This window comes from Amblyomma mixtum, unplaced genomic scaffold (assembly GCF_055824585.1).
Source record: "Amblyomma mixtum isolate Tamu unplaced genomic scaffold, ASM5582458v1 scaffold_21, whole genome shotgun sequence".
Classification (NCBI taxonomy): domain Eukaryota; kingdom Metazoa; phylum Arthropoda; class Arachnida; order Ixodida; family Ixodidae; genus Amblyomma; species Amblyomma mixtum.
Genome location: NW_028317718.1, coordinates 10001 through 25000, shown reverse-complemented (window position 1 = coordinate 25000; position 15000 = coordinate 10001). Strand labels below are relative to the sequence as shown.

The 15000-nt window shown below is 61.3% G+C and overlaps 1 non-coding gene across 1 annotated transcript; it reads right to left on the bottom strand.

The window, feature by feature from the left end:
- Positions 1 to 1514: 1514 nt before the first annotated feature.
- On the bottom strand, positions 1515 to 3329 carry LOC149324579 (small subunit ribosomal RNA). The gene has a single exon (XR_016286815.1). It is a non-coding gene; the product is annotated as a small subunit ribosomal RNA (ribosomal RNA).
- Positions 3330 to 15000: the final 11671 nt, after the last annotated feature.

The following is a 15000-nucleotide window of genomic DNA, read 5'->3' as shown; positions in this document are numbered from 1 at the left end:
ATTCCGGTCTTCATCAGAGGTGGGTCTTCTTGTGCCTTCTTGGGCACGCCCGCTCCGCCCGCACGGGCCTGACCGCAGAACACCTCGAAGCACCGGCGTTTGCTAGAAATATACATTCTTGGAGCTCTGTGCCACCGTCCTCACGCACCTTTCTGCGATCTGCAGCGACGCTACCCCCGGACTCCAGCAGCGGTTTTTTTTGTTGCTGTTCACACTCAACTGCTGTTCACATCTTTCAAGGCGAGTCATCACCGCCTACCGCTGCTGCACCCTTTTGTAGGGGAGGGGGTTTTCCCAACGCCCCCCGGTCCGGTCGCCCCCGGGTGCGCCATCGTGCTGCTCCCTACTCGACCATTTCGCCACATCATTGCTTCGCAAGGAGACAGGCACCGCCTAGCCGTGGCTACGCAGCGCGTACTTGGAACAAGCCGCAAAGCGGACGTTCATCAGTCTACTCCCGCAATAGGAGCCCACCGGCCACAGTGCCATGGACGGCGTTTCGGTAGCGCACCGACAGACTACTCGAAGGCTGGGAAGGACGAAGCAGCAAGAGAACCCGGCTGCCGCGAATGCGTTCAAAGTGCGGGATTATAATCCCTCGTCCTTTTCGGTCCCGGTGCCTCCTTTCGCGCCGTCGGCGCGGCGTCAGACTCCGCGCCCGCAGTGCGAGACCTTTCGCGCGCGGCCGTTCCCTGGGCCGCGCGCGTCCCGCCGCGTGCGCGTCGCGCAGAAGCGCAGTTTCCCAGCCAGCGAGCCGCGGTTCCTCTCGTACTTCGCAGCAGCCGCCGCCGTTCCCTTGGCAGCGGGCAGGCCTTTCCCTCGGCCCGCCTACCGACTGGTGGTCGCAACACGACAAAGCCAGCGAGCCGCGGTTCCTCTCGTACTTCGCAGCAGCCGCCGCCGTTCCCTTGGCAGCGGGCAGGCCTTTCCCTCGGCCCGCCTACCGACTCGTGGTCGCAACACGACAAAGCCAGCGAGCAGCGTTTCCTTTCGTACTTCGCAGCAGCCGCCGCCGTTCCCTTGGCAGCGGGCAGGCCTTTCCCTCGGCCCGCCTACCGACTCGTGGTCGCAACACGACAAAGCCAGCGAGCAGCGTTTCCTTTCGTACTTCGCAGCAGCCGCCGCCGTTCCCTTGGCAGCGGGCAGGCCTTTCCCTCGGCCCGCCTACCGACTCGTGGTCGCAACACGACAAAGCCAGCGAGCAGCGTTTCCTTTCGTACTTCGCAGCAGCCGCCGCCGTTCCCTTGGCAGCGGGCAGGCCTTTCCCTCGGCCTGCCTACCGGCTCTGTTTGCGCCTCTTCGACGGTTGTCGACAACCGAAAGCCCACCATGAGTGGTGCGTTACGCCGTTCAAACCTGCGGATACAGCCCGTCCGACTTTCCCTTGGTGACGGAGCTCCGCTGGGCGCAACAGTTTGTGCAGAGAAGCGGCTTCAGAATCTCGCAACTCCGCGGTTGAGGCCTTCCCCCGCTTATAAGTGGGGGCGGCGCCGGGTGTGACAAGCACAATCCGGTAATGATCCTTCCGCAGGTTCACCTACGGAAACCTTGTTACGACTTTTACTTCCTCTAAATGATCAAGTTTGGTCATCTTTCCAACAGACCGGCGCAACCGAAAGGCCGCGCCGGACATCGGTCCGAAGACCTCACTAAATCATTCAATCGGTAGTAGCGACGGGCGGTGTGTACAAAGGGCAGGGACGTAATCAACGCGAGCTTATGACTCGCGCTTACTGGGAATTCCTCGTTCAAGGGGAACAATTGCAAGCCCCTATCCCAATCACGAAAGAAGTTCCACGGGTTACCCAGTCTTTTCAGACAGGGATAAAGACACGCTGCTTCCTTCAGTGTAGCGCGCGTGCGGCCCCGGACATCTAAGGGCATCACAGACCTGTTATTGCTCTGTTTCGTGCGGCTAGGAGCCGCTTGTCCCTCTAAGAAGGTTGTAAGGTGCTGGGAACCCCGCACCTATTTAATAGGCTAGAGTCTCGTTCGTTATCGGAATTAACCAGACAAATCGCTCCACCAACTAAGAACGGCCATGCACCACCATCCACCGAATCAAGAAAGAGCTCTCAATCTGTCAATCCTCCCAGTGTCCGGGCCGGGTAAGTTTTCCCGTGTTGAGTCAAATTAAGCCGCAGGCTCCACTCCTGGTGGTGCCCTTCCGTCAATTCCTTTAAGTTTCAGCTTTGCAACCATACTTCCCCCGGAACCCAAATACTTTGGTTTCCCGGAAGCTGCCCGCCGAGTCATTTGAGTAACTCAGGCGGATCGCTGGTTGGCATCGTTTATGGTCAGAACTAGGGCGGTATCTGATCGCCTTCGAACCTCTGACTTTCGTTCTTGATCAAAGAAAACATTCTTGGCAAATGCTTTCGCAGTAGTTCGTCTTGCGACGGTCCAAGAATTTCACCTCTAGCGCCGCAATACGAATGCCCCCGTCTGTCCCTCTTAATCATTACCCCGTATTCCAAAAACCAACAGAACAGAAACGGGGTCTTGTTCTATTATTCCATGCAAGTTTATTCAGGCGACTCGCCTGCGTTGAGCACTCTAATTTTTTCAAAGTAAAAGCGCAGGCCACCTCGAGACGCACCAATGAAGGGCACCAAGAGAGGACCGGCATGATGTTCAGTCCGAGCCGTCGCATCGGGTAGATGCACTACTCGTCTGGAACTGAGATCCAACTACGAGCTTTTTAACCGCAGCAGCTTTAGTATACGCTATTGGAGCTGGAATTACCGCGGCTGCTGGCACCAGACTTGCCCTCCAATTGATCCTCGTTAAAGGATTTAGAGTGTACTCATTTCAATTACGGGGCCTCAAAAGAGTCCCGTATTGTTATTTTTCGTCACTACCTCCCCGTGCCGGGAGTGGGTAATTTGCGCGCCTGCTGCCTTCCTTGGATGTGGTAGCCGTTTCTCAGGCTCCCTCTCCGGAATCGAACCCTGATTCTCCGTTACCCGTAACAACCATGGTAGGCAAGTAACCTACCATCGAAAGTTGATAAGGCAGACACTTGAAAGAAACGTCGCCGGCTCATGGCCATGCGATCAGCACAAAGTTATCCAGAGTCACCACAGAGTACGGGCAGAGCCCGATGGGTCTTGGTCTAATAAAAGCGCCCGTCAGCCAAAGGCCTTCAGGCTCAATGCATGTATTAGCTCTAGAATTGCCACAGTTGTCCAAGTAGAAAGAAACGATCTAAGGAACCATAACTGATTTAATGAGCCATTCGCGGTTTCGCCTTATTTCGGCATGTACTTAGACATGCATGGCTTAATCTTTGAGACAAGCATATGATTACTGGCAGGATCAACCAGGTATGATGCATAGGCATTCCCTTTTCGCCCCAGAAGGGTGCCTCGTCGCCGCCGATAGGGCCGCCATAAACCCCCAGCGCGCGACGCATCTTTTTCGCGGCAGCTTGCGCTGCCCGTGCATCGTTCGAGCTCGCTGCGGCATCCGACCCGTAGGTACGGCAATCGCCACGCGGCAAGAGAGCACGTGTGCCTTTAGGCAAAGCATTTGTAACGCGCCCACCAGTGCGCACATCGGCCTCTAGGGCCGCAGCATTAGGCAACTGGACGGCGCTTGCTGCGTAGCCGAGACGGCCAAGCCGCCAGACGACGGGACACGCCCGCGTCTTCGGCGCGCTCGCACGGAATCGAGTCCGGGTAGCACGGAACACACCTCGTAAAACGTGGAAACAGCGTCGTCCGACAACCAGCCCCTATCGCAGACGCGGATGAGGCTGCAGACGAATGCCGTGGGGTCCGAGGGACGGGGACACGCTGGGCACGAGGCCGCATATCAGACCCGGTCACGGCGCGCACACGCGGGCGCGCGCCGCCGACTGCTCCACTGGGACCCCCATATAATAGCAGCGATAAGTACCCAGACCTCCGTGGGTGAGTAAATCGCCGTACTCGTGCCACTTTCGCCGCAAGGGCCGCACAAATCGTGCGCGCTTTGCCGCGGCATCACAACGCCGCGCTTCCGCGGCGCCCCGCACGAGCCGTACTCGTGGACATAGCCGTCGGGCGAACCGCCGTACTCGAGGCGCGTTCGCCGCAAGAGCCGCTCAAATCGTGCGCGCTTTCCTGCGGCATCGCACGAAAGCGCTGCCCCGGCGCCCCGCACGAGCCGTACTCGTGGACATTGTCATCGGGCGAACCGCCGTACTCGAGGCGCGTTGGCGGCAAGACCCCCACAAATCGTGCGCGCTTTGCTGCGGCATCGCACAAAAGCGCATCCCCGGCGCCCCGCACGAGCCGTACTCGTGGACATAGCCGTCGGGCGAAGCGCCGTACTCGAGGCGCGTTCGCCGCAAGAGCCGCTCAAATCGTGCGCGCTTTCCTGCGGCATCGCACGAAAGCGCTGCCCCGGCGCCCCGCACGAGCCGTACTCGTGGACATGGTCATCGGGCGAACCGCCGTACTCGAGGCGCGTTCGCCGCAAGAGCCGCTCAAATCGTGCGCGCTTTCCTGCGGCATCGCACGAAAGCGCTGCCCCGGCGCCCCGCACGAGCCGTACTCGTGGACATGGTCATCGGGCGAACCGCCGTACTCGAGGCGCGTTCGCCGCAAGAGCCGCTCAAATCGTGCACGCTTTCCTGCGGCATCGCACGAAAGCGCTGCCCCGGCGCCCCGCACGAGCCGTACTCGTGGACATAGCCGTCGGGCGAACCGCCGTACTCGAGGCGCGTTCGCCGCAAGAGCCGCTCAAAACGTGCGCGCTTTCCTGCGGCATCGCACAAAAGCGCTTCCCCGGCGCCCCGCACGAGCCGTACTCGTGGACATTGTCATCGGGCCAACCGCCGTACTCGAGGCGCGTTGGCGGCAAGAGCCCCTCAAATCGAGCGCGCTTTGCTGCGGCATCGCAAAAAAGCACTTCCGCGGCGCCCCGCACGAGCCGTACTCGTGGACATTGTCATCGGGCGAACCGCCGTACTCGAGGAGCGTTCGCCGCAAAAGCCACTCAAATCGTGCGCGCTTTGCTGCGGCATCGCACAACCGCGCTTCCGCGGCGCCCCGCACGAGCCGTACTCGTGGACATAGCCGTCGGGCGAGCCGCCGTACTCGAGGCGCGTTCGCCGCAAAACTCGCATAAATAATGCACAAACTCATGAAAATCACATCTGCCGAGGCCGCCTAAAGCCCGAATTCACCTCCCGGGCGTCGAGAGGTCCGTTTCGGACTTTGCTGACAAAGCGGACGCTTTACTGTTTCGCGTCTGCCTAGGCGGTATGCCCCCTTATATATGCAGCGATAAGTACCCAGACCCCCGCGGGTCATAAGCGCGTCTACCGGAGCGGGCTTCAAACGAACGTAACTCTGCCTTCCGTTGCGCGAAAGGGACGGGAAAGGTCTCAAAATATTCGCCTTTCTCAGCCCCACACGCGGAACTAAAAATTGAGCGGCTGCGCCCACGGGAACGGCCGTGAACATTCGAAAAGGCGGCCCCTTGCGAACCTGGTCAATCACCCGCTGCTCCGGCTACAGTGGAAGCAGCGGGTCGAGGAGGACTGCACAAGATGGGCGGCAGCGCGGCCGACACGTGGCGTAAATTTCGTCTCGTTCCGCCAGGTGAAAGTGCCTTTAAATATTCGAAAACCGTTTACCGCGTCCGCCGGGGAGGCAACCGCGTCTGCCTAGGCGGGACCGCGTCTGCCTAGGCGAGCTTCAAACGAGCGTAACTCTCACTTGCGTTGCGCGAAAGGGACGAGAAAGGTCTCAAAATGCTCGCCTTTCTCAGCCCCACACGCGGATCTAAAAATGGAGCGGATTCGTCCACGGGAACGGCCGCGAAGATTAGAAAAGGCGGCCCCTTGCGAGCCTGGTCAATCACCTGCTGCTCCGGCTACAGTGCAAGCAGCGAGTCCGCGATAACTGCACAAGATGCGCGCCGGCGCGGCCGAACCGTGGCGTAAATTTCGTCGCGCTCCGCCAGTTCAAAGTGCCTTTAAAAATTCGAAGACAATTTACCGCGTCTGCCTAGGCGGGACCGCGTCTGCCTAGGCGAGCTTCAAACGAGCGCAACTCTCACTTGCGTTGCGCGAAACGGACGGGAAAGGTCTCAAAATGTTCGCCTTTCTCAGCCCAACGCGCGCAACTAGAAATTGAGCGGCTGCGCTCAAGGCAACGGCCGCGAGAATTCGAAAAGGCGGCCCCTTGCGATACTGGTCAATCGCCCGCTGCTCCGGCTGCAGTGGACGCAGCGGGTCGGCGATGACTGCACAAGATGCGCGCCGGCGCGGCCGAACCGTGGCGTAAATTTCGTCGCGCTCCGCCAGTTCAAAGTGCCTTTAAAAATTCGAAGACCGTTTACCGCGTCCGCCGGGGAGGCAACCGCGTCTGCCTAGGCGGGACCGCGTCTGCCTAGGCGAGCTTCAAACGAGCGTAACTCTCACTTGCGTTGCGCGAAACGGACGGGAAAGGTCTCAAAATGTTCGCCTTTCTCAGCCCAACGCGCGGAACTAAAAATGGAGCGGATTCGCCCACGGGAACGGCCGCGAAGATTAGAAAAGGCGGCCCCTTGCGATACTGGTCAATCGCCCGCTGCTCCGGCTACAGTGCAAGCAGCGAGTCCGCGATGACAGCACAAGATGCGCGCCGGCGCGGCCGAACCGTGGCGTAAATTTGGTCGCGCTCCGCCAGTTCAAAGTGCCTTTAAAAACTCGAAGACCATTTACCGCGTCCGCCGGGGAGGCAACCGCGTCTGCCTAGGCGAGCTTCAAACGAGCGTAACTCTCACTTGCGTTGGGCGAAAGGGACGGGAAAGGTCTCAAAATGTTCGCCTTTCTCAGCCCCACACGCGGATCTAAAAATGGAGCGGATTCGCCCACGGGAACGGCCGCGAAGATTAGAAAAGGCGGCCCCTTGCGAGACTGCTCAATCGCCCGCTGCTCCGGCTACAGTGCAAGCAGCGGGTCGGCGATGACTGCACAAGATGCGCGCCGGCGCGGCCGAACCGTGGCGTAAATTTGGTCGCGCTCCGCCAGTTCAAAGTGCCTTTAAAAACTCGAAGACCGTTTACCGCGTCCGCCGGGGAGGCAACCGCGTCTGCCTAGGCGGGACCGCGTCTGCCTAGGCGAGCTTCAAACGAGCGTAACTCTCACTTGCGTTGCGCGAAAGGGACGGGAAAGGTCTCAAAATATTCGCCTCTCTCAGCCCAACACGCGGAACTAAAAATTGAGCGGCTGCGCCCACGGGAACAGCCGCGAAGATTAGAAAAGGCGGCCCCTTGCGAGCCTGGTCAATCGCCCGCTGCTCCGGCTGCAGTGGAAGCAGCGAGTCGGCGATGACTGCACAAGATGCGCGCCGGCGCGGCCGAACCGTGGCGTAAATTTCGTCGCGCTCCGCCAGTTCAAAGTGCCTTTAAAAATTCGAAGACCGTTTACCGCGTCCGCCGGGGAGGCAACCGCGTCTGCCTAGGCGGGACCGCGTCTGCCTAGGCGAGCTTCAAACGAGCGTAACTCTCACTTGCGTTGCGCGAAAGGGACGAGAAAGGTCTCAAAATGTTCGCCTTTCTCAGCCCAACGCGCGGAACTAAAAATGGAGCGGATTCGCCCACGGCAGCGGCCGCGAAGATTAGAAAAGGCGGCCCCTTGCGAGCCTGGTCAATCACCCGCTGCTCCGGCTACAGTGCAAGCAGCGAGTCCGCGATGACAGCACAAGATGCGCGCCGGCGCGGCCGAACCGTGGCGTAAATTTGGTCGCGCTCCGCCAGTTCAAAGTGCCTTTAAAAACTCGAAGACCATTTACCGCGTCCGCCGGGGAGGCAACCGCGTCTGCCTAGGCGGGACCGCGTCTGCCTAGGCGAGCTTCAAACGAGCGTAACTCTCACTTGCGTTGCGCGAAAGGGACGGGAAAGGCCTCAAAATGTTCGCCTTTCTCAGCCCCACACGCGGATCTAAAAATGGAGCGGATTCGCCCACGGGAACGGCCGCGAAGATTAGAAAAGGCGGCCCCTTGCGAGCCTGGTCAATCACCTGCTGCTCCGGCTACAGTGCAAGCAGCGAGTCCGCGATAACTGCACAAGATGCGCGCCGGCGCGGCCGAACCGTGGCGTAAATTTCGTCGCGCTCCGCCAGTTCAAAGTGCCTTTAAAAATTCGAAGACCATTTACCGCGTCCGCCGGGGAGGCAACCGCGTCTGCCTAGGCGGGACCGCGTCTGCCTAGGCGAGCTTCAAACGAGCGTAACTCTCACTTGCGTTGCGCGAAAGGGACGGGAAAGGTCTCAAAATGTTCGCCTTTCTCGGCCCCACACGCGGATCTAAAAATGGAGCGGATTCGCCCACGGGAACGGCCGCGAAGATTAGAAAAGGCGGCCCCTTGCGAGCCTGGTCAATCACGTGCTGCTCCGGCTACAGTGCAAGCAGCGAGTCCGCGATAACTGCACAAGATGCGCGCCGGCGCGGCCGAACCGTGGCGTAAATTTCGTCGCGCTCCGCCAGTTCAAAGTGCCTTTAAAAATTCGAAGACCATTTACCGCGTCTGCCTAGGCGGGACCGCGTCTGCCTAGGCGAGCTTCAAACGAGCGTAACTCTCACTTGCGTTGCGCGAAAGGGACGGGAAAGGTCTCAAAATGTTCGCCTTTCTCGGCCCCACACGCGGATCTAAAAATGGAGCGGATTCGCCCACGGGAACGGCCGCGAAGATTAGAAAAGGCGGCCCCTTGCGAGCCTGGTCAATCACGTGCTGCTCCGGCTACAGTGCAAGCAGCGAGTCCGCGATAACTGCACAAGATGCGCGCCGGCGCGGCCGAACCGTGGCGTAAATTTCGTCGCGCTCCGCCAGTTCAAAGTGCCTTTAAAAATTCGAAGACCATTTACCGCGTCTGCCTAGGCGGGACCGCGTCTGCCTAGGCGAGCTTCAAACGAGCGTCTCTCACTTGCGTTGCGCGAAAGGGACGGGAAAGGTCTCAAAATGTTCGCCTTTCTCGGCCCCACACGCGGATCTAAAAATGGAGCGGATTCGCCCACGGGAACGGCCGCGAAGATTAGAAAAGGCGGCCCCTTGCGAGCCTGGTCAATCACCTGCTGCTCCGGCTACAGTGCAAGCAGCGAGTCCGCGATAACTGCACAAGATGCGCGCCTGCGCGGCCGAACCGTGGCGTAAATTTCGTCGCGTTCCGCCAGTTCAAAGTGCCTTTAAAAATTCGAAGACCATTTACCGCGTCTGCCTAGGCGGGACCGCGTCTGCCTAGGCGAGCTTCAAACGAGCGTAACTCTCACTTGCGTTGCGCGAAAGGGACGGGAAAGGTCTCAAAATGTTCGCCTTTCTCAGCCCCACACGCGGAACTAAAAATTGAGCGGCTGCGCCCACGGGAACCGCCGCGAAGATTAGAAAAGGCGGCCCCTTGCGAGCCTGGTCAATCACCTGCTGCTCCGGCTACAGTGCAAGCAGCGAGTCCGCGATAACTGCACAAGATGCGCGCCTGCGCGGCCGAACCGTGGCGTAAATTTGGTCGCGCTCCGCCAGTTCAAAGTGCCTTTAAAAACTCGAAGACCGTTTACCGCGTCCGCCGGGGAGGCAACCGCGTCTGCCTAGGCGGGACCGCGTCTGCCTAGGCGAGCTTCAAACGAGCGTAACTCTCACTTGCGTTGCGCGAAAGGGACGGGAAAGGTCTCAAAATGTTCGCCTCTCTCAGCCCAACGCGCGGAACTAGAAATTGAGCGGCTGCGCCCACGGGAACCGCCGCGAAGACTAGAAAAGGCGGCCCCTTGCGAGCCTGGTCAATCACCTGCTGCTCCGGCTACAGTGCAAGCAGCGAGTCCGCGATAACTGCACAAGATGCGCGCCGGCGCGGCCGAACCGTGGCGTAAATTTCGTCGCGCTCCGCCAGTTCAAAGTGCCTTTAAAAATTCGAAGACCATTTACCGCGTCTGCCTAGGCGGGACCGCGTCTGCCTAGGCGAGCTTCAAACGAGCGTAACTCTCACTCGCGTTGCGCGAAAGGGACGAGAAAGGTCTCAAAATGTTCGCCTTTCTCAGCCCCACACGCGGATCTAAAAATGGAGCGGATTCGCCCACGGGAACGGCCGCGAAGATTACAAAAGGCGGCCCCTTGCGAGCCTGGTCAATCGCCCGCTGCTCCGGCTGCATTGGAAGCAGCGAGTCGGCGATGACTGCACAAGATGCGTCGCGGTGCGGCCGACACGTGGCGTAAATTTCGTCGCGTTCCGCCAGTTAAAAGTGCCCTTAAAAGTTCGAAGACCGTTCACCGCGTCCGCCGGGGAGGCAACCGCGTCTGCCTAGGCGGGACCGCGTCTGCCTAGGCGAGCTTCAAACGAGCGTAACTCTGCCTTGCGTTGCGCGAAAGGGACGGGAGAGGTCTCAAAATGTTCGCCCTTCTCAGCCCAACGCGCGCAACTAAAAACTGAGCGGCTGCGCTCAAGGCGACGGCCGCGAGAATTCGAAAAGGCGGCCCCTTGCGAGACTGGTCAATCACCCGCTGCTCCGGCTACATTGGAAGCAGCGGGTCGGGGATGACTGCACAAGATGCGCGCCGGCGCGGCCGACGCGTGGCGTAAATTTCGTCGCGTTCCGCCAGGTAAAAGTGCCTCTAAAAACTCGAAGACCATTTACCGCGTTCGCCGGGGAGGGAACCGCGTCTGCCTAGGCGGGACCGCGTCTGCCTAGGCGAGACTGTTGAATCGCCCCTATCTCGAGCGAGAATGGCAGGAAAACGACGGGACCGGTGGCAAAAGATTCGCCTGCACACTGACTTCAAATTCGTAGGCTTGAGACATAGGGGCCGGCCGTGAAAAGTTTGAAATGGTCAAAGTCTCCCTGTCGCGAGCGGTTAATCGCCCGCTGCTCCGACCGCAATGTGATGATCGAAAAAGATGCGCCGCAGCGCGGCCGACGCGGCGCTGTAAAATTCGTCGTGCTCCGCCAAAGAAAAGGACCTTTAAAAATTCGAAAACCCCGTACCGCGTCTGCCTAGGCGATACCGTTCAATCGCACGTATCTCGGCCCAGACTGGCAGCAAAGTGACGAGATTGGTAACAAAAGATTCGCCTTTGAACGCCCTACACAGGGAAGGCAAAGTCGCAAACGACTTTCGTCCCGCGTCGGCCGGGGCGAACGCGCCCGAACGGCAAAGTCCGAATAAAGCGACCCCGTCTACCGGGGCAGACGCGCCCGAACGGCAAAGTCCGAAAGAGGCGACCCCGTCTACCGGGGCAGACGCGCCCGAACGGCAAAGTCCGAAAGAGGCGACCCCGTCTACCGGGGCAGACGCGCCCGAACGGCAAAGTCCGAATAAAGCGACCCCGTCTACCGGGGCAGACGCGCCCGAACGGCAAAGTCCGAATAAAGCGACCCCGTCTACCGGGGCAGACGCGCCCGAACGGCAAAGTCCGAATAAAGCGACCCCGTCTACCGGGGCAGACGCGCCGGAACGGCAAAGTCCGAAAGAGGCAACCCCGTCTACCGGGGCAGACGCGCCCGAACGGCAAAGTCCGAATAAAGCGACCCCGTCTACCGGGCCAGACGCGCCCGAACGGCAAAGTCCGAATAAAGCGACCCCGTCTACCGGGGCAGACGCGCCCGAACGGCAAAGTCCGAATAAAGCGACCCCGTCTACCGGGGCAGACGCGCCGGAACGGCAAAGTCCGAAAGAGGCAACCCCGTCTACCGGGGCAGACGCGCCCGAACGGCAAAGTCCGAATAAAGCGACCCCGTCTACCGGGCCAGACGCGCCCGAACGGCAAAGTCCGAAAGAGGCGACCCCGTCTACCGGGGCAGACGCGCCCGAACGGCAAAGTCCGAAAGAGGCGACCCCGTCTACCGGGGCAGACGCGCCCGAACGGCAAAGTCCGAATAAAGCGACCCCGTCTACCGGGGCAGACGCGCCCGAACGGCAAAGTCCGAATAAAGCGACCCCGTCTACCGGGGCAGACGCGCCGGAACGGCAAAGTCCGAAAGAGGCAACCCCGTCTACCGGGGCAGACGCGCCGGAACGGCAAAGTCCGAAAGAGGCAACCCCGTCTACCGGGGCAGACGCGCCCGAACGGCAAAGTCCGAATAAAGCGACCCCGTCTACCGGGCCAGACGCGCCCGAACGGCAAAGTCCGAAAGAGGCGACCCCGTCTACCGGGGCAGACGCGCCCGAACGGCAAAGTCCGAAAGAGGCGACCCCGTCTACCGGGGCAGACGCGCCCGAACGGCAAAGTCCGAATAAAGCGACCCCGTCTACCGGGGCAGACGCGCCCGAACGGCAAAGTCCGAATAAAGCGACCCCGTCTACCGGGGCAGACGCGCCGGAACGGCAAAGTCCGAAAGAGGCAACCCCGTCTACCGGGGCAGACGCGCCCGAACGGCAAAGTCCGAATAAAGCGACCCCGTCTACCGGGGCAGACGCGCCCGAACGGCAAAGTCCGAATAAAGCGACCCCGTCTACCGGGCCAGACGCGCCCGAACGGCAAAGTCCGAAAGAGGCGACCCCGTCTACCGGGGCAGACGCGCCCGAACGGCAAAGTCCGAAAGAGGCGACCCCGTCTACCGGGGCAGACGCGCCGGAACGGCAAAGTCCGAAAGAGGCAACCCCGTCTACCGGGGCAGACGCGCCCGAACGGCAAAGTCCGAATAAAGCGACCCCGTCTACCGGGCCAGACGCGCCCGAACGGCAAAGTCCGAATAAAGCGACCCCGTCTACCGGGGCAGACGCGCCCGAACGGCAAAGTCCGAATAAAGCGACCCCGTCTACCGGGGCAGACGCGCCGGAACGGCAAAGTCCGAAAGAGGCAACCCCGTCTACCGGGGCAGACGCGCCCGAACGGCAAAGTCCGAATAAAGCGACCCCGTCTACCGGGCCAGACGCGCCCGAACGGCAAAGTCCGAAAGAGGCGACCCCGTCTACCGGGGCAGACGCGCCCGAACGGCAAAGTCCGAAAGAGGCGACCCCGTCTACCGGGGCAGACGCGCCCGAACGGCAAAGTCCGAATAAAGCGACCCCGTCTACCGGGGCAGACGCGCCCGAACGGCAAAGTCCGAATAAAGCGACCCCGTCTACCGGGGCAGACGCGCCGGAACGGCAAAGTCCGAAAGAGGCAACCCCGTCTACCGGGGCAGACGCGCCCGAACGGCAAAGTCCGAATAAAGCGACCCCGTCTACCGGGCCAGACGCGCCCGAACGGCAAAGTCCGAAAGAGGCGACCCCGTCTACCGGGGCAGACGCGCCCGAACGGCAAAGTCCGAAAGAGGCGACCCCGTCTACCGGGGCAGACGCGCCCGAACGGCAAAGTCCGAATAAAGCGACCCCGTCTACCGGGGCAGACGCGCCCGAACGGCAAAGTCCGAATAAAGCGACCCCGTCTACCGGGGCAGACGCGCCGGAACGGCAAAGTCCGAAAGAGGCAACCCCGTCTACCGGGGCAGACGCGCCCGAACGGCAAAGTCCGAATAAAGCGACCCCGTCTACCGGGCCAGACGCGCCCGAACGGCAAAGTCCGAATAAAGCGACCCCGTCTACCGGGGCAGACGCGCCGGAACGGCAAAGTCCGAAAGAGGCAACCCCGTCTACCGGGGCAGACGCGCCGGAACGGCAAAGTCCGAAAGAGGCAACCCCGTCTACCGGGGCAGACGCGCCCGAACGGCAAAGTCCGAATAAAGCGACCCCGTCTACCGGGCCAGACGCGCCCGAACGGCAAAGTCCGAATAAAGCGACCCCGTCTACCGGGGCAGACGCGCCCGAACGGCAAAGTCCGAATAAAGCGACCCCGTCTACCGGGGCAGACGCGCCGGAACGGCAAAGTCCGAAAGAGGCAACCCCGTCTACCGGGGCAGACGCGCCCGAACGGCAAAGTCCGAATAAAGCGACCCCGTCTACCGGGCCAGACGCGCCCGAACGGCAAAGTCCGAATAAAGCGACCCCGTCTACCGGGGCAGACGCGCCCGAACGGCAAAGTCCGAATAAAGCGACCCCGTCTACCGGGGCAGACGCGCCGGAACGGCAAAGTCCGAAAGAGGCAACCCCGTCTACCGGGGCAGACGCGCCCGAACGGCAAAGTCCGAATAAAGCGACCCCGTCTACCGGGCCAGACGCGCCCGAACGGCAAAGTCCGAAAGAGGCGACCCCGTCTACCGGGGCAGACGCGCCCGAACGGCAAAGTCCGAAAGAGGCGACCCCGTCTACCGGGGCAGACGCGCCCGAACGGCAAAGTCCGAATAAAGCGACCCCGTCTACCGGGGCAGACGCGCCCGAACGGCAAAGTCCGAATAAAGCGACCCCGTCTACCGGGGCAGACGCGCCGGAACGGCAAAGTCCGAAAGAGGCAACCCCGTCTACCGGGGCAGACGCGCCCGAACGGCAAAGTCCGAAAGAGGCAACCCCGTCTACCGGGGCAGACGCGCCCGAACGGCAAAGTCCGAATAAAGCGACCCCGTCTACCGGGCCAGACGCGCCCGAACGGCAAAGTCCGAAAGAGGCGACCCCGTCTACCGGGGCAGACGCGCCCGAACGGCAAAGTCCGAAAGAGGCGACCCCGTCTACCGGGGCAGACGCGCCCGAACGGCAAAGTCCGAATAAAGCGACCCCGTCTACCGGGGCAGACGCGCCCGAACGGCAAAGTCCGAATAAAGCGACCCCGTCTACCGGGGCAGACGCGCCGGAACGGCAAAGTCCGAAAGAGGCAACCCCGTCTACCGGGGCAGACGCGCCCGAACGGCAAAGTCCGAATAAAGCGACCCCGTCTACCGGGGCAGACGCGCCCGAACGGCAAAGTCCGAATAAAGCGACCCCGTCTACCGGGCCAGACGCGCCCGAACGGCAAAGTCCGAAAGAGGCGACCCCGTCTACCGGGGCAGACGCGCCCGAACGGCAAAGTCCGAAAGAGGCGACCCCGTCTACCGGGGCAGACGCGCCGGAACGGCAAAGTCCGAAAGAGGCAACCCCGTCTACCGGGGCAGACGCGCCCGAACGGCAAAGTCCGAATAAAGCGACCCCGTCTACCGGGCCAGACGCGCCCGAACGGCAAAGTCCGAATAA